The sequence below is a fragment of the Oncorhynchus mykiss genome, chromosome 10, assembly GCF_013265735.2.
Source record: "Oncorhynchus mykiss isolate Arlee chromosome 10, USDA_OmykA_1.1, whole genome shotgun sequence".
Taxonomy (NCBI): Eukaryota; Metazoa; Chordata; class Actinopteri; order Salmoniformes; family Salmonidae; genus Oncorhynchus; species Oncorhynchus mykiss.
In genome coordinates this window covers 31412291-31431237 of record NC_048574.1, presented here as the reverse complement: position 1 = coordinate 31431237, position 18947 = coordinate 31412291, and the positions used below count along the sequence as shown (strand labels likewise).

The following is an 18947-nucleotide window of genomic DNA, read 5'->3' as shown; positions in this document are numbered from 1 at the left end:
AATGAGTGTATTTGAGTTTAATCATAATATTTGTTGTAATACTTCTGTTTTTTTCTGGTGGATTAAACTGAAATTGCAACCAGCATATTTTGGAGATTATTTCATTTTCAAATAACCGAAAGTGAGAGGTTGTAACCTGAATGAAGACACATTCCTGCAACATTCCTGTTCCCAAGAAAGCTAAAGTAACTGAGCTAAACAACTATCGCCCCGTAGCACTCAACTCCGTCATCATGAAGTGCTTTGAGAGACTACCCTGGGTCTTGACCCCGTTCTGTGCAACTGGGTCCTGAACTTTGATGGGCCGCCCCCAGGTGGTGAGGGTAGGAAACAACATCTCCACCCCGCTGATCCTCAACACTGGGGCCCCACAATGGTAGGTTCTCAGCCCGTTCCTGTACTCCCTGTTCACCCAAGACTGCGTGTCCATGCACGCCTCCAACTCAATCATAAAGTTTGCAGACGACACTACAGTGGTAGGCTTGATTACCAACAATGACGAGACGGCCTACAGGGAGGTGGTGAGGGCCCTCGGAGTGTGGTGTCAGGAAAATAACCTCACACTCAATGTCAACAAAGCAAAGGAGCTGATCGTGGACTTCAGGAAACAGCAGAGGGAGCACCCCCCTATCCCCATCGATGGGACAGTAGTGGAGAGGGTGGAAAGTTTTAAGTTCCTCGGCGTACACATCACGGATAAACTGAAATGGTCCACCCACACAGACTGATGTAAGAAGGGCTATATAAATACATTTGATTGATTGATCAGAGGTAACATGGAAGCGATTCTCCTTGGGCTCCCACGACGGGGATGGGGAACAACCTCCACACCACTCTACCGAGGTCGACCTGCCCCAAGAATTAAAGGGATAGTTCAGTACCTCTCAGCATAGAGACCCAGACCTATGGGATGCAATGAGGAAGGTGAAGGTGATCAACCTTCAGGTGAGCTCTCTCTTCCCTACTATGCAATCATGCGGGGCCTCTCGTATTGGGTCATGCAACGAGGGGGGGAAGAACAGGAATTTCTAATGGTGCCTAGACCATAAAGGGATACTGTCCTACAGCTAGTCGATTCCCACATCCTAGGAGGACACCTGGCACGGGACAAAACGCTCAACAAATCATGCAGAGGTTCTATTGGCCCCGTGTCACCCGAGATGTGGCCAGGTATTGTTGGACGTGTGATCAATGTCAGTGTACGGCCCCACGGCCACACCTGCGTAATCCTTTTGGTTCCTCTCCCCATTATAGAGACTCCTTTCGAACGCATAGCTATGGACCTCGTGGGACCCCTCCTGAAAGAGGACACGAGTACATCTTGGTTGTCGTAGATTACGCAAGGTACGCCGTCTCCTTTGGAGAAGCAAACACTCTTTTCTTTCTCCCATCTCTTTTGTAGGGGAAAGAGAATAGCTCATTAGCACCGTTAGCTGTGCTTATTTGCCTCTGATCACCTTGACTCACATGCCGGGCTGGGCTACTGTCCGTGGGAGCAGCCTGCACTCTTGTAGTTTTTCCACTCAGCCCCCATTGAAGATACCGTGGGATATTAGTTATGTTTCACTTCCCAAGGCTTCCACTAGATGTCAACAGTATTTACAAACTGTTTTGAAGATTCTACTCTAAAGGAGGGGCTCATAAGAGCTCTTTGAGTGAGTGGTCTGGCAGAGTGCCACAGCCTCGGTCTCGCTCACGTGAAAAATAGCTACATTCCACTTAATTTGTACAGACAAAGGAATTGTCCGGTTGGAACATTAACCTTTTGCGTGTAGGGGTCAGTATTTTAGTTTTTGGCTAAAAAACATACCCAATTGAAACTGCCTATTTATCAGCCCCAGAAACTAGAATAGGCATATAATTGTCATATTAGGATAGAAAACTGTAAAAATATTGTCTGTGAGTATAACAGAACTGATATTGCAGGCGAAAACCTGAGGAAAATCCAATCAGGAAGTGCCTCTTATTTTGAAACCTCTCTGTTCCTATGCATGCCTATCCTCCATTTAAAGGGATATCAACCAGATTCCTTTGTATATGGCTTCCCTAAGGTGTCAACAGTCTTTAGACATAGTTTCAGGCTTTTATTTTGAAAAATGAGTGTGAAATGTCACATTGCGTAAGTAGATAGGTGGGGGCTCTCAGAGTGAGTTTTGCGCTACAGAGTAAAGCGGCCATTGTTTCTCCCGGTGTTTTTGAAAAACCTACACACCCGTTTGATATATTATCGAATATATATTTTAAAAACAACCTGAGGATTGATTATAAAAAACGTTTGACATGTTTCTGTGGACATTATGGATATTATTTGGAATATACGTCTGCGTTGTCGTGACCGCTCTTTCCTGTGCATTTCTGAACATAACGCGACAAACAAACTGAGGTATTTTGGGTATAAAAATTATCTTTATGGAACAAAAGGAACATTTGTTGTGTAACTGGGAGTCTCGTGAGTGAAAACATCCGAAGATCAAAGGTAAACGATTCATATTGCTTTTCTGATTTTCGTGACCTAGCTACTTAATGCTTAGTGTACATAATGTTATAATATGCTATCGATAAACTTAGATAAAATATCTGAAAGGTTATATTGGGAAATTATAACTTTGTAATCTGAATATTTTCCTTGGTGCCCCGACTTCCTAGTTAATTAGAGTTACATGATTAATCAGTTTGATCGCGTAATACTAATTACAGAGAATCTTTGATAAAAACTAAGTCTTCAATGTAATGATAGTAAAGACACGACACTAGAATTTATATATAAATGCCTGGACTATTTTAATTGAGGAAAATAACTTCTCCATATCAGGACTGCGATTACTCACCACAGACTAGCAGAATCCTTTTTCATGACTCTGACGAGCCCACGCGAAGGATATACTGCTTCCTCGGGAACAGGCCCCGATCCCCGTGATCTGCGTGAAGAGGAGGCGGAGAAAGAGGTCGGGTTCCCGTCTGAGAATTCGTAGGCGATCGAATAAACACCCATTTTCCTCCATTCTGCTAGCAAACGTGCAGTCTTTGGAGAATAATATCGACTAGTTACACAGAGATTAAACTACCAATGGGCCATTAAAAACGGTAACATCTTATGCTTTACGGAGTCGTGGCTGAACGACGGCAATATCAACGTACAGCTGGCTGGTGATATGATGTACTGGGCAGGATAGAAAAGTGGCGTCTGACAAGGGGAGGCGGTCTATGTATTTTTGTAAACAACAGCTGGTGCACCATCTCTAAGGAAGTTTCAATCTATTGCTCGCCTGAGGTAGAGTATCTCATTATAAGCTGTAGACCACATTACTTACCTAGAGCGTTTTCATCTTTTTTCTTTGTAGCTGTTTACATACCACAACAGTGAGAGGCTGGCACTAAGCCATAAGCAAACAAGAAAACACTCACCCAGCTTAAATATTTTTTTACCAAATTTCTATCAGCATGTTAAATGTGCAACCAGAGGAAAAATAACTCTGGACCACCTATACTCCACACACAGAGACGCATACAAAACTCTCCCTCGCCTCCATTTGACAAATCTGACCATAATTATATCCTCCTGATTCCTGCTTACAAGGAAAATTAAAGCAGGAAGCACCAGTGACTAGATAAATAAAAAAGTGGTCAGAGGAAGATGCTAAGCTACAGGACTATTTTGCTAACACAGACTGGAATATGTTCCTGGATTCCTCCGATGGCATTGAGGAGTACACCACATCAGTCATTGGCTTCATCAATAAGTGCATCAAGGACGTCGTCCCCACAGTGACCCGTTCGTACATACCCCAACCAGAAGCTGCCGCTTTCAAGGAGTCGGACTCTAACCCGGAAGCTTATAAGAAATCCTGCTATGCCCTCCGACGAACCATCAAACAGGCAAAGCGTCAATACAGGACTACGATCGAATCGCACTACGACGCTCGTCCGATGTGGCAGGGCTTGCAAACCATTACAGACTACAAAGGGAAGCACAGCCGAGAGCTGCCCAGTGACACGAGCCTACCAGATGAGCTAAATTACTTCTATGATCGCTTTGAGGCAAATAACACTGAAACGTGCATGAGAGCAGCAGCTGTTCCGGAAGACTGTCTGATCACGCTCTCCGCAGTGAGACCTTTGAACAGGTCAACATTCGCAAGGCCTCAGGGCCGGACAGATTACCAGGACGTGTACTGCGAGTACACACTGACCAACTGGCAAGTGCCTTCACTGACATTTTCAACCTCTCCCTGTCCGAGTCTGTAATACCAACATGTTTCAAGCAGATCACCATAGTCCCTGTGCCCAAGAACACTAAGGTAACCTGCCTAAATGACTAGCGACCCATAGCACCCACCTCTGTAGCCATGAAGTGCTTTGAAAGGCTGTTCATGGCTCACATCAACACCATCATCCCAGAAACCCTAGACCCACTCCAATTTGCATACCACGCAAACAGATCCACAGATGATGCAATCTCTATTGCACTCCACACTGCCCTTTCACACCTGGACAAAAGGAACACCTATGTGAGAATGCTATTCATTGACTACAGCTCAATGTTCAACACCATAGTGCCCTCAAAGCTCATCACTAAGCTAAGGACCCTGGGACTAAACACCTCCCTCTGCAACTGGATCAGACTTCCGGACGGCCCGCCCCCAGGTGGTAAGGGTAGGTAACAACACATCCGCCATGCTGATCCTCAGCACAGGTGCCCCTCAGGGGTGCGTGCTCAGTCCCCTCCTGTACTCACTGTTCACTCATGACTGCACAGCCAAGCACGACTCCAACACCATTACATTTGGTGATGACACAACAGTGGTAGACCTGATCACCGACAACAATAAGACAGCCTATAGGGAGGAGGTCAGAGACCTGTCCGTGTGGTGCCATGACAACAACCTCTCTCTCAATGTGATCTAGACAAAAGAGATGATTGTGGACTACAGGAAAAAGAGGACTGAGCACGCCCCCATTCTCATCAATGGGGCTGTAGTGGAGCAGGTTGAGCGCTTCAAGTTCCTTGGTGTCCAAATCACCAACAAACTAACATGGTCCAAGCACAATAAGACGGTCGTGAAGAGGGCACGACAAAACCTATTCCCCCTCAGGAGACTGAAAACATTTGGCATGGGTCCTCAGATCCTCAAAAGGTTCTACAGCTGCACCATCGAGAGCATCCTGGTTGGTATGGCAATGGCTCGGCCTCCGACCGCAAGGCACTGTAGAGGGTAGTGCGAATGGCCCAGTACATCACTGGGACCAAGCATCCTGCCATCCAGGACCTCTATTACCAGGCAGTGTCAGAGAAAGGCCCTAAAATATGTTGACTACTCCAGCCACCCTAGTCATAGATTGTTCTCTCTGCTACCGCATGGCAAGCGGTAGTGGATTTCCAAGTCTAGGTCCAAAAGGCTTCTATACAGCTTCTACCCCCAAACCATAAGACTCCTGAAAATCTAGTCAAATGGCTACCCAGACTATTTGCAGTTCCCCCTCACCCTCTCTTTACACCATGCAGCTCTCTGTTGTCATCTATACATAGTCACTTTTATAACTACCTACATATTACCTGAACTAATCTTGTGCCCCCGCACATTGACTCTGTATCGGTACTCCCCTGTATATAGTCTTACTATTTTTATTTTACTGCTGCTTTTTGTTATCCGTATTTCTTTGAGACTATTGTTGGTTAGGGGCTTGTAAGTAAGAATTTCACTGTAAGGTCTACACCTGTTGTTTTTGGCACATGTGACTAATACAATTTGATTTGAAAGTTAGCTATAGTAACCCCAAGTGTAAAATTGTAAATAATGGCTACTTCTCAGTAACTGTTAAGAGGAGTAAAACAGGGTTGTCCTCTATCGTCATATTTATTTATTATGACCATTTGACATGTTGGCTATTAAAATCAGATCCAACAATAATATCTTGGTGCTTGAAATCTAGAGCTTAAAAACAAAGATGCCATTGTACGCTGACAATTCATGTTTTCTTTTAAATCCACAATTTAGATCCCTGCACAGCCTCATAGAGGATCTAAATAATTTATCTTAGCTCTCTGGATTACAACCAAACTATGATAAGTGTGCCATATCACGTACTGGATCACTACAACATTTTACTTTTACATTACCTTTTAGTTTACCAATAAAATGATCTAATGGTGAAGTGAACATAATCGGTATTCATATCCCAAAATAAATAAACGCACTGTCAGCAGCCCGAGTACTTTGAGGTTGCTCTACAGCAGAAAGGTGGAATAAACGAGTCAGGAGCAGGTTCTTAACCTGTCTAGGACTGGGGAACCCCGTTCCGCTAGCGGAACCCCCCCGCAGCCAGTGAAAGTGCAGGGAGCCAAATTCAAAACAACAAAAATCTCATAATTAAAATTCCTCAAGCATACAAGTATTTTACACCATTTAAAAGATAAATGTCTTGTTAATCGTGCCACAGTGTCTGATTTCAAAAAGGATTTACAGCGAAACCACCACAAACGATTATGTTAGGTCACCACCAAGCCACAAAAAAACACAGCCATTTTTCCAGCCAAAGAGAGGAGTCACAAAAAGCAGAAATAGAGATAAAATGAATCACTAACCTTTGATGATCTTCATCAGATGACACTCATAGGACTTCATGTTACACAATACATGTGTGTTTTGTTTGATAAAGTTCATATACAGTGGGGAGAACAAGTATTTGATACACTGCCGATTTTGCAGGTTTTCTTACTTACAAAGCATGTATAGGTCTGTAAATTTTATCACAGGTACACTTCAACTGTGAGAGACGGAATCTAAAACAAAAAACTTGTATGATTTTTAAGTCATTCATTTACATTTTATTGCGTCCGAACGTCAGATGAAAAGTTAAAAAAGGTCCGTTACAGCCCGTAGAAACATGCCAAACTAAGTATGGAATCAATCTTTAGGATGTTTTTAACATAAAACTTCATTAACTTCTTGACGCTACCCATCCCGTTAGCGGGATCATTTTCGTCAGCAACCGCTGAATAGCATAGTGCAACAATCAAATAATATTACTAAGAAATATTCATATTCATGAAATCACAAGTGCAATATTGCAAAACACAGTAGCCTTTTGTTAATCCACCTGTCGTCTCAGATTTTGAAATTATGCTTTACAATGAAAGCAATCCAAGCATTTGTGTCTGATCAATTAGTCTTAGAATTAATTAATTATTTACTTTACCTCACATTAGTCTCATTCCAAACGTCGTAAATTGTTGGTTATCTGCATGAACCCAGTCTCCACTATGAGTCATCCATTCATACATTGTCTTAAATCATTTATTTATTAACTAACTAAACAATCACAGAAGTGCATTCACAAACAAACAAAGTAAATATGGTTACAAGAAATGATAGGGGAATGTGCCCTAGTGGGCTAAACAGGCATGGCGGCTTATTAGCCAAAAGGGAAGTGGTGGTCGACTGAGAAGTCACTACAGAGTTAATAATAATAAGAATTGAAATGCTAATCCTTTGCACATGAGCACTCACTCATTCGGGAACAATTGCAATCAATATATATATTTACGCTCAGTGTGTCGTCATGATCGCTGTTGAAAAGTTAGTTTCTGTTGGAGAGTTTTTTCTCTCTCTCTCTCTGATCGTTCAGAGTGACATTAATTCATTTCGTTATAGAATGGATGTTTCGGCGGTTGTCGTTCTTCGCGTTCAATGATACCGAATTCCTAACTGCAGACTAGTAATTAATATCAAAGACTTGTTCTTATTCTGTCGGTATCGATAGTCTAAGAGTTTAACCTTTGTCCTCCGGGGATTGAGAGAAACATGGTCTACTTAGAATTTCTCAAAGTAGGGTTTTATTCGGAATTGCAGAAAAGGGGCTGTCCCAGGATGCCTGACCCTAACTGGGCTCATGGGGGGTCCTCTGATTTAGTTCAACTCAAAAGGGAATTGGAGTTTCCTTCATTAACTTTTTATGGCTGCAGAGGCAGTATTGAGTAGCTTGGGTGAAAAGGTGCCCAGAGTAAACGGCCTGCTCTTCAGTCATAGTTGCTAATATATGCATATTATTATTAGTATTGGATAGAAAACAATCTGAAGTTTCTAAAACTGTTTGAATTATGTCTGTGAGTATAACAGAACTCATACGGCAGGCAAAAACCTGAGAAGTTCCACTTCCTGTTTGAATTTTTTCTGAGGCTGGTAGATTTTCAAACAAGCTCCCATTGACATTACAGCGAGATATTGATGAGTTGTCACTTCCTACAGCTTCCACTAGATGTCAACAGTCAATAGAACTTTGTCTGATGACTCTAATGTGAAGGGGGTAACCACTGCCATGAGGTGACCACGCGCTTTCACGTGAGAGGCAGCTCCGTTCCATCGCTCATTTGAAGTCAATGTAATTCTCCGGTTGGAACGTTATTCAAGATGTATGTTAACAACATTCTTAAGATTGATTCAATACATCGTTTGACATGTTTCTACTGACTTATGGAACTTTTGGACATTTCGTCACGTTATAGTGGACACACTTTGTGACTTTGGAATTGTTTACCAAACGCGCTAACAAAAGTAGCTAATTGGACATAAATAACGGACATTATTGAACAAATCAAGCATTTATTGGGGACCTGGGATTCCTAGGACTGCATTCTGATGAAGTTCATCAAAGGTAAGGAAACATTTATCATGTATTTTCTGGTTTCTGTTGACTCCAACATGGCGGCTAATTTGGCTACTGTTCTGAGCTCTGTCTCAGATTATTGCATGGGTTGCTTTTTCCATAAACTTTTTTTTAAATGTGACACAGCAGTTGCATTAAGGAGAGGTATGTCTATAATTCCACTTGTATAACTTGTATTATCATCTACATTTATGATGAGTATTTCTGTTGAAACGATGTGGCTATGCAAAATCTCTAGATGTTTTTGGAACTAGTGAATGTAATGCCCCAATGTAAACTCAGATTTTCTGATATAAATATGAACTTTATCAAACAAAACATGCATGTATTGTGTAACATGAAGTCCTATAAGTGTCATCTGATGAAGATTATCAAAGGTTAGTGATTCATTTTATCCCTATATATGCCTTTTCTCTCTCTCTCTTTGGCTGGTAAAATTGGCTGTGTATTTTACTGAGTTGTTGGTAAGCTAACATAATCGTTTGTGATGCTTTCACCGTAAATCCTATTTGAAATCGGACACTGTGGTGGGATAAACAACAAGACTACCTTGAAAACGATATAAGATACATGTATGTTTGAGGAATTTTAATTATGAGATTTCTGTTCTTTTGAATATGGCACCCTGTACTATCACTGGTTGTTGTTATATCGCTCCTGGTAAGGGGATCTCAGCCATAACAAGTTAAACATTCCAAAATCACATTACACAATTTTACAAACAGTATCATCCTCACTCATTCATCTTATACAACAAGTAGATGTAAACCTCATATCTGAGGCTATTATATAAACAGTGTTATGGTAATGTGGCCGCACCATCTCCCATGAGCTTCCCCAAGTTGTAACAAACGGACCAGTTCGTAGCTGGATTCTTCACCGATCTTTTATACCTTCTCCGGAACGTAAACGATGTTCGGACCTCAAGTTCTGTGAGGTGGAAGAAATTCCTTTGTTCTCTATGAAACTTCACTCTATCTCTATACTGTGTGGCCATGAGGAGATCCTCATGAATTTACGACCTCTCTCTGACCACAGCAGCCAAGTTGAAGGAGGCAAGGGGGGGCAGGGAGAGGGGGTTAGGGCTTGCTGTACCTAAAGAGGGCAACCTCATGACACTAGTCATACTTTATCAAAGGCCTTTTCCCAGATTGTTCATAGTGTTCCACTGTTTCCAGTACTTGTTTTATATTATCTCTAATGTATCGTCCATGTCTGGTTAAGATTAATAATACCTGACAATACCTTTATAATTGTATGCACTATGCATTTTGCTAGAATTTGCGCATCATAACACTGAAGTGTGAAGGACCAAGTTTTTTTTAGCTGGACCTTAGACAAAGTGATTGTGCCACAGACGGGGGAAAGGGGACACTGGAGCTTAACCCCCTTGATGAGCCACTTGCCGGTATTATAGGGGAATCCCTCCTGAGTGGAGTAGTGAAGGAGGTGGAGGGGGGCATGGACATGCAAGACACACTGGATGATCCAGGTATGTAATTAGTATACCCTCATTTGAAAAGAGTAAACCAAATGCATTCAAGTTGTGTTTAAACATTTACTTACACAAACAAAAGTGACATTTTCTATTGTTTTTAGTCGCTGAGTGTTCCAGTGGGGTCGGTGGTGCTGCAGCTAAGCAAGAGCTGAGTGCACCCAGCCCTGGCGTCTCCACTGCACCTCGTGCGTGACAACACTCCAGCGGTCGTGTCCTGCAATCGCAAAGAGACACAATTGACGCTATTAATGAGGTTGCCAAGGAGTTGAAGGAAATAAGAAATGTTGTGTGACATAAGCTGTCCATTGAAATAATTACTCAATAAATCATGTTATTTGTTTCCATTCCTTGTGTTCTTACAAGTTACGCATCACATCCACACGCTGGCACACGGCAGCTGCGTTTGGTTCAAACGCCTGGGGATAGGGGTCGGGGTCAACACAACCAACAGCGTCAGCGGGTAAAGCCACATTCCTTAGCTGTGCCATATTATGTCGCACAGCACATGCTCTCACAACGTCGCAGACGTTTTCAGGCTTGTATGAAAAGGTTTCCGCCTGAGGAGTGGAGGCAGTCACATCTGCCCTTCAGAAGCCCGATGGTGCACTCCACAACAGCGCGTAACTGGCAACGGCGCACATTGAGGTTCCTCTCCTCTGCGCTCTGTGGGTTGGCGAAAGGGGTGAGTGGCCACCGCTTGAGGGGATATCCACTGTCACCTGCAAGGTTAGTGAATGAGTTAGGCACTGCAACAGAGAAAAACTGCAATCGATTTAGAATTTCTACATTACTCATCCGTACCTAGAAGCCAGTCATCACGCACAGCTCCGGCTTCAAGTCTGCGCCCAACACTGCTGTTTCTCCATATGAATGGGTTGAACCAGGCCACCGAGCCACTACATTAGTCAGTACCATGTCCGCATCACATATGATTTGGACATTAATGGAATGATAATGCTTCGGTTAGTGAATGCAAATTTATTCTCACTAGGTGCCCTTATAGCAACATGAGTGCAGTCAATAGCACCGATTAGATTTGGGAAACCGGACATTGCTGCAAATTGCACTTTTTTTATTTGCCTTTTCACCCACGGTGTAAGGAAACTTTACGTAGAGGTGCATCAATCCAATTATATATCCTAACACGTCTGGCATAACACGGCTAAAGGTTGGCTGAGAGATCCCTGACCTGTCAGACAATTATCTTTGAAAAGTGCCGGTTGACAGAAATCCGAGGGTTGCCAGGACTTGAAGTGGGACAGGCACGGCTTGGTTTTTGCGGGTGCTTCGCTGTAAAACTGGGCCCACTACAGCACAGAGATCCAAGAGAACTGGCTCATAAGCCACTCATCATTGGCCAGTAAATCTCGCTGGTCTCTGAAAATTCGCTCTCCCCGAATTCTTCCATTTGCCAAATCTTCCAACAGTGCCAAAGCAGCCATAGTGCGTCATTACGCATTGTAATTGCATGCCTTTTTATACCCACCCATTTGATTGTCAAAACTACCCAATTGCGTAACACCTCAGGTGTGGTGATTACCCTGATTGTAACTGACAATGACAGGGCCATTATCACATTGACAGTTCTGCGCAACGAACATGATAACAATATATGAAACCGCACTCATGTCTGCCTGACTGAGGCATAGAAAACATCAGTTTACGCGTAATTTGTCCTACTGTTCACCTTATTTATAATAATACATTTCAGAAGATGGAAGTATTGTTTAAGAATTACAGATCCAATTAAATATGATTCCCGATTAAACTGTACGACATATTTGAGGGGTTCTTTTGCAAAAACAGATATCGCCATTTGTATATATTGTCCTAAATCATGTTTGTGTTTTTTTTTATTTTTATGTGCACTCCAGGGAACTCTTCATATATAATACGTGAGGTAACATTTCGATCTATTTTACACAATGGTATCAATTTCAAAGCGTTTCTCGAGTTTTATCCTTCTGCCATCGGAGTCGCAGTTTCTCATTTCTCCAGTTTAGGTGCGTACATATGGGTCAAAGTGTCCTTGGAGGACCGCACATTCTCCCGTCAAGTTAGTTTTTTATAAATCCCAAAGTTTGCTTAGAAAGTGGCATACGCCTTCTTTTGTGCCTACGCAACGTTTATAAACGAGGCCCCTGGTGTTTTCTCTGACTTAAAGGCTTTGAGTGCGTCAAGAAGTTACTCCTCTGTATTTTGGCCTTTTTAAACAGCTGTTAATTTGACACTATTAATAGAAAAAAATATCCTTTTGTAAAGATTGTCATCCTCCTCTGAGGAGGAGGAGTAGGAAATATCGGACCAATGCGCAGCATGGTACATGTTCATGGTGTTTATTTGCCTGAACACTGAAATACAAAATAACAATGTGAATAAACTAAACGAAACAAACAAAACAGTCCCGTGTGGAACAAACACTGACACTGAAAAATAATCACCCACAAAACACAGGTGGGAAAAGGCTACCTAAGTATGATTCTCAATCAGAGACAACGAACAACACCTGCCTCTGATTGAGAACCATACCAGGCCAGACACATAACCACAACATAGAAAAAGGAACATAGACTACCCACCCCCCGACTGGGGACCCTAGCAGCAGGCCCCAAATGGACGGGGGATTCCGGCAGCGCGGGACAGGCGGAAGATTCCGGCAGCGCTGGAGTGAAGGGCAATTCAGGCAGCGCCGGAGTGAAGGGCGCTCCGGCAGCGCCCGACTGGAGGGAGACTCCGGCAGCGCCCGACTGGAGGGAGACTCCGGCAGCGCCCGACTGGAGGGAGACTCCGGCAGCGCCCGACTGGAGGGAGACTCCGGCAGCGCCCGACTGGAGGGAGACTCCGGCAGCGCCCGACTGGAGGGAGACTCCGGCAGCGCCCGACTGGAGGGAGACTCCGGCAGCGCCCGACTGGAGGGAGACTCCGGCAGCGCCCGACTGGAGGGAGACTCCGGCAGCGCCGGACAGGAGGGAGACTCCGGCAGCGCCGGACAGGAGGGAGACTCCGGCAGCGCCGGACAGGAGGGAGACTCCGGCAGCGCCGGACAGGAGGGAGACTCCGGCAGCGCCGGACAGGAGAGAGAATCCGGCAGCGCCGGACAGGAGGGAGCACCTGGAGGAAGGAGACGGAGAGACAGCCTGGAGCGTGGGGCTGCCACCGGAGGCCTGGTGCGTCGAGGAGGCACCGGATGGACCGGACCGTGGAGGCGCTCTGGAGGTCTCGAGCACCGAGCCTGCACAACCTTTCCTGGCTGGATACTCCCCGTCGCCCGGCCAGTGCGGTGGAGTGGGACAGACCGCACTGGGCTGTGCTGGCGAACCAGGGACACCGTGCACAGGGCTGGTGCCATATACCCCGGGCCGAGGAGACACACTGGAGACCAGAAGCGCTGAGCCAGCTTCATAGCAACTGGCTCGATGCCCACTCTAGCCCGGCCGATATGAGGCGCTGCGATGTAGCGCACCGGGCTATGCCTGCGCACTGGGGACACCGTGCGCCTCACGGCAAAAATGGTGCCTGCCCGGTCCACCTCTCTCCACGGTAAGCACAGGGAGTTGGCTCAGGTCTCCAACCTGACTTAGCCACACTCCCCGTGTGCCACCCCCAAAACATTTTTGGTGCTGCCTCTCGTCCCTGTTGCGCTGCCATGCCAACTCCTCAAAATGCCGCCGCTCTGCTTTGGCTGCCTCCAGATATTCCCCAGCCTGTGCCCAGGGTCCCTCTCCGTCCAAAATCTCCTCCCATGTCCAGGAGGCCAGAACCCGCTGCTGCCCGATACCACGCTGCTTGGTCCTTGGTTGGTGGGTGATTCTGTAACGATTGTCGTCCTCCTAGTCTGAGGAGTGGGCATGGTACGTGTTAATTATGTTTATTTGCCTTAACACTGAAATACAAAATAACAACGTGAAGAAACGAACGAACGAACGAAACAGTCCCGTGAGGAACAAACACTGACACGGAAAAATAATCATCCACAAAACACAGGTGGGAAAAGGCTACCTAAGTATGATTCTCAATCAGAGACAACGAATGACACCTGCCTCTGATTGAGAACCATAGCAGGCCAAACACATAACCACAACATAGAAAAAGGAACATAGACTACCCACTCCAACTCACACCCTGACCATACTAAAACAAAGACATAACAAAATAACTAAGGTCAGAGCGTGACACCTTTCAATTAACTTCAGTTAGTGGAGATGGAGGAGACTGAAATGATAACATGTGCTTAAAAGTACTTTGCTTCCTATTTTAAAAATATTGTTTGGTGAATCATGGATGACTCATTCCCTCTATTTGTAAGTTTCTGTAAATTATTTTTGGTAGCATTTATATGTGGAAGATTAAAACTTAATTTGGTGCATTTTCCCTATTTTCCATCCAGTTCACTTTATTTTTTATAATATATTACAATTGAACTTTTTTGAATAAGTTCCTCCAGTTCTTTTTGTTTTTCCTTTAACTTATTATGTGCCTCTAATGAGTTTTTATTGCCATCTATCTGTACTGTTAGTCCCTCTATTTCCTTTGTTAATATGAACTCTTTTGACCTACATTGTTTTTGTTTGAGTATTGAATTGAATAGCCTCTAAAGACACATTTGAGACACATTTGAATGTGTCATCCAATAAGGGGACCTGCTGTACCAATGTTATGTAGTAGGTTAAAAACAAGTTGTCATCCAGTAGGCTTTGATCACATTTCCAGTATCCTCACCCACGTGGAAATTCTGTAAGAGTAATATGTATGGCAATTATTTGATGGTTTGACTGCATTCTGTCCCCTATCAACACTAACCTTTGGTGCCAGTGAGAATGACATAAGATAGTAGTCAAGACGACTAGCTTAAATGAGCCCCCCCCCCCCATGTATATCTCATTAGGTCAGGCTCCATATAGCCACGAGTTCCAATAAATTCTTAATATTTGTGATTTCCTTAAGTGCATGAGGGTGATAGTTTGTAGTTAGATTTCCTTTACAGTCCATTGAGAAACTTAAAAACGTATTATTATCTCCCACCAAATGATTATGTACAGTTGAAGTCAGAAGTTTACATACACTTTGGTTGGAGTCATTAAAACTTGTTTTCAACCACTCCACAAATGTTTTGTTGACAAATTATAGTTTTGGCAAGTCGGTTAGGACATCTACTTTGTGCATGACACAAGTCATTTTTCCAACAATTGTTTACAGACAGATTATTTCCCTTACAATTCACTGTATCACAATTCCAGTGGGTCAGAAGTGTACATACACTAAGTTGACTGTGCCTTTAAACAGCTTGGAAAATTCCAGAAAATAATGTCATGGCTTTAGAAGCTTCTGAAAGGCTAATTGACATCATTTGAGTCAATTGGAGGTATACCTGTGGATGTATTTCAAGGCCTACCTTCAAACTCAGTGCCTCTCTGCTTGACATCATGGGAAAATCAAAAGAAATCAGCCAAGACCTCAAAATAAATTGTAGAGTTCCACAAGTCTGGTTCATCCTTGGGAGCAATTTCCAAATGCCTGAAGGTACCACGTTCATCTATACAAAGAAAAGTACGCAAGTATAGACACCATGGGCCTATGCAGCCGTCATACGGCTCAGGAAGGAGACGCGTTCTGTCTCCTAGAGATGAACGTACTTTGGTGCGAAAAGTGCAAATCAATCCCAGAACAGCAGCAAAGGACCTTGTGAAGATGCTGGAGGAAACAGGTACAAAAGTATCTATATCCACGGTAAAAAGAGTCCTATATCGACATAACCTGAAAGGCCGCTCAGCAAAGAAGAATCCACTGCTCCAATACCGTCATAAAAAAGCCAGACTACGGTTTGCAACTGCACATGGGAAAAATATTGTACTTTTTGGAGACATGTCCTCTGCTCTGATGAAACAAAAATAGAAATGTTTGGCCATAATGACTATCATTATGTTTGGAGGAAAAGGGGGAGGCTTGCAAGCTGAAGAACATCCCAACCGTGAAGCACGGGGGTGGCAGCATCATGTCGTGGGGGTGCTTTGCTGCAGGAGGGACTGATGCACTTCACAAAATAGATGGCATCATGAGGAGGAAAATTAGGTGGCTATATTGAAGCAACATTTCAAGACATCAGTAAAATCAAATCAAATCAAATGTATTCATATAGCCCTTCGTACATCAGCTGATATCTCAAAGTGCTGTACAGAAACCCATAGCCGATCATTAAAAGTATCTCTACCACTCCTGCTGTCTCTAGAGAGTTGAAAACAGCAGGTCTGGGACAGGTAGCACGTCCGGTGAACAGGTCAGGATTCCATAGCCGCAAGCAGAACAGTTGAAACTGGAGCAGCAGCACGGCCAGGTGGACTGGGGCAGCAAGGAGTCATCATGCCAGGTAGGCCTGAGGCATGGTCCTAGGGCTCAGGTCCTCCGAGACAGAGAAAGAAAGAGAGAAAGAGAGAATTAGAGAGAGCATACTTAAATTCACACAGGACACCGGATAAGACAGGAGAAGTACTACAGATATAACAAACTGACCCCAGCCCCCCGACACAAACTACTCCAGCATAAATACTGGAGGCTGAGACAGGAGGGATCAGGAGACACTGTGGCCCCATCTGATGACAGGGCCAAACAGGAAGGATATAACCCCACCCACTTTGCCAAAGCACAGCCCCCACACCACTAGAGGGATATCTTCAACCACCATTCCATAAAAATTGAGCTCTATAGGAGAAAGCCCTGCCTCCAGCTATTTGCTTAGAAATTCTAGGGACAATTAGGAGGCCTGCGTCTTGTGACCGTAGCGTACGTGTAGGTATGAACGGCAGGACCAAATCAGAGAGATAGGTAGGAGCAAGCCCATGTAATGCTTGGTAGGTTAGCAGTAAAACCTTGAAATCAGCCCTTGCCTTGACAGGAAGCCAGTGTAGGGAGGCTAGCACTGGAGTAATATGATCAGTTTTTTGGGTTCTAGTCAGGATTCTAGCAGCCGTATTTAGCACTAACTGAAGTATATTTAGTGCTTTATCCGGGTAGCTGGAAAGTAGAGCATTGCAGTAGTCTAACCTTGAAGTAACAAAAGCATAGATACATTTTTCTACATTTTTCTGCATTATTCAGGAGTTAAAGCTTGGTCGCAAATGGGTCTTCCAAATGGACAATGACCCCAAGCATACTACCAAAGTTGTGGCAAAATGGCTTAAGGACAAGAATGTCAAGGTATTAGAGTGGCCATCACAAAGCCCTTACCTCAATTTCATAGAAGATTTGTGGACAGAACTGAAAAAGCGTGTAAGAGCAAGGAGGCCTACAAACCTGACTCAATTACACCAGCTCTGTCAGGAGCTTGTGGAAGGCTACTGTCGTGTCTTTACTATCATTAACTGAAGACTGATAGTTTTTATCAAAGATTCTCTGTAATTAGTTACTATGCGATCAACTGGTTAATCATGTAACTAATTAACTATGAAATCTATGCACCAAGGAAAAATATTCAGATTACAAAGTTATCATTTCCTAAAATAACTTTTCAGATATTTTATCTGATCAATTAGTCTTCTAATTAATGAATAATTTACTTTACCTCACGTTAGTCTCATTCCAAACGTCGTAAATTGTTGGTTATCTGCACGAACCCAGTCTTCACTATGAGTCATCCATACATCAATAGTCTTAAATCGTTTATTTATTACTAACTAAGTAATTCACAGAAATGCATAAACAAACAGTAAATATGGGTTACATGAAATGATAGAATGTGCCCTAGTGGGCTGAACCGGCATGGCGGCTTGTTTGACAAAAGGGGAGTGGGGGTCGACTAAGAAGTCACTACACTACTAGTCACTACTAGTCACTAGTTAATTATAACAATTAAAATGCTAATCCTTTACCCATGAACGCTCACTCATTCGGGAACAATTGCAATCAATATATATATTTACGCTCAGTGTCGTCTTGATCGCTGGTGAAAAGTTTTTATTTTGTAGAATTGTCCGTCTCTCTCCCTCTCTCTCTCTGTCTTGGTTAGAGGGGATAGTTCAAAGTGACATTCGTTATTGAATGGATGTTTCGGTGGTTGTCGTTCTTCGCGTTCCATGATGCCAAATTCCTAGCTACAGACTAGTAATCAATATCAAAGACTTGTTCTTATTCTGTCGGTGCGGTCCTCTGATTTAGTTCAAATCCAATTGGGAATTGTATTTTCTTCATTAAACAGTCCACAATCATATTACACAATTATACAAACAGTATCATACTCACTCATTCATCGTATACAAAAATTAGATGTAAACCTCATATCTGAGGCTATTATATAAACAATGTTATGGTAATGTGGCCACACCGTCTTTCTTGAGCTTCCCAAGTTGTGACAAACGGACCAGTTCGTAGCTGGATTCTTCACCGATCTTTTACACTTTCTCTGGAACATGAAATTTGTTCGTACCTCAAGTTCCGTGAGGTGGAAGGATTTCCTTTGTCTCCATGAAAAATTCCTTTGTCTCCATCTCTATAACTGTGTGTCCATGAGGTCTTCTCAGGAATTTACGACCTCTGACCACAGCAGCCTAGTTGAAGGAGGCGAGGGGGGGAGCAGGGAGAGGGGGATGGGGTTGCTATACTCAGAGGTCAACGTCATGACACTACCCAAAATGTTTGACCCAAGTTAAACAATTTAAAGGCAATGCTACCAAATACAAATTGAGTGTTTGTAAACTTCTGTCCCACTGGGAATGTGATGAAATCATTCTCTCTACTATTATTATTATACATTTCACATTCTTAAAGTAAAGTGGTGATCCTAACTGACCTAAGA

General features: G+C 43.5%; 1 pseudogene; it reads right to left on the bottom strand.

Moving 5' to 3' along the window:
• LOC110534886 overlaps nt 1-18947 on the bottom strand; it is a 66664-nt pseudogene that overhangs the window by 21646 nt on the left and 26071 nt on the right.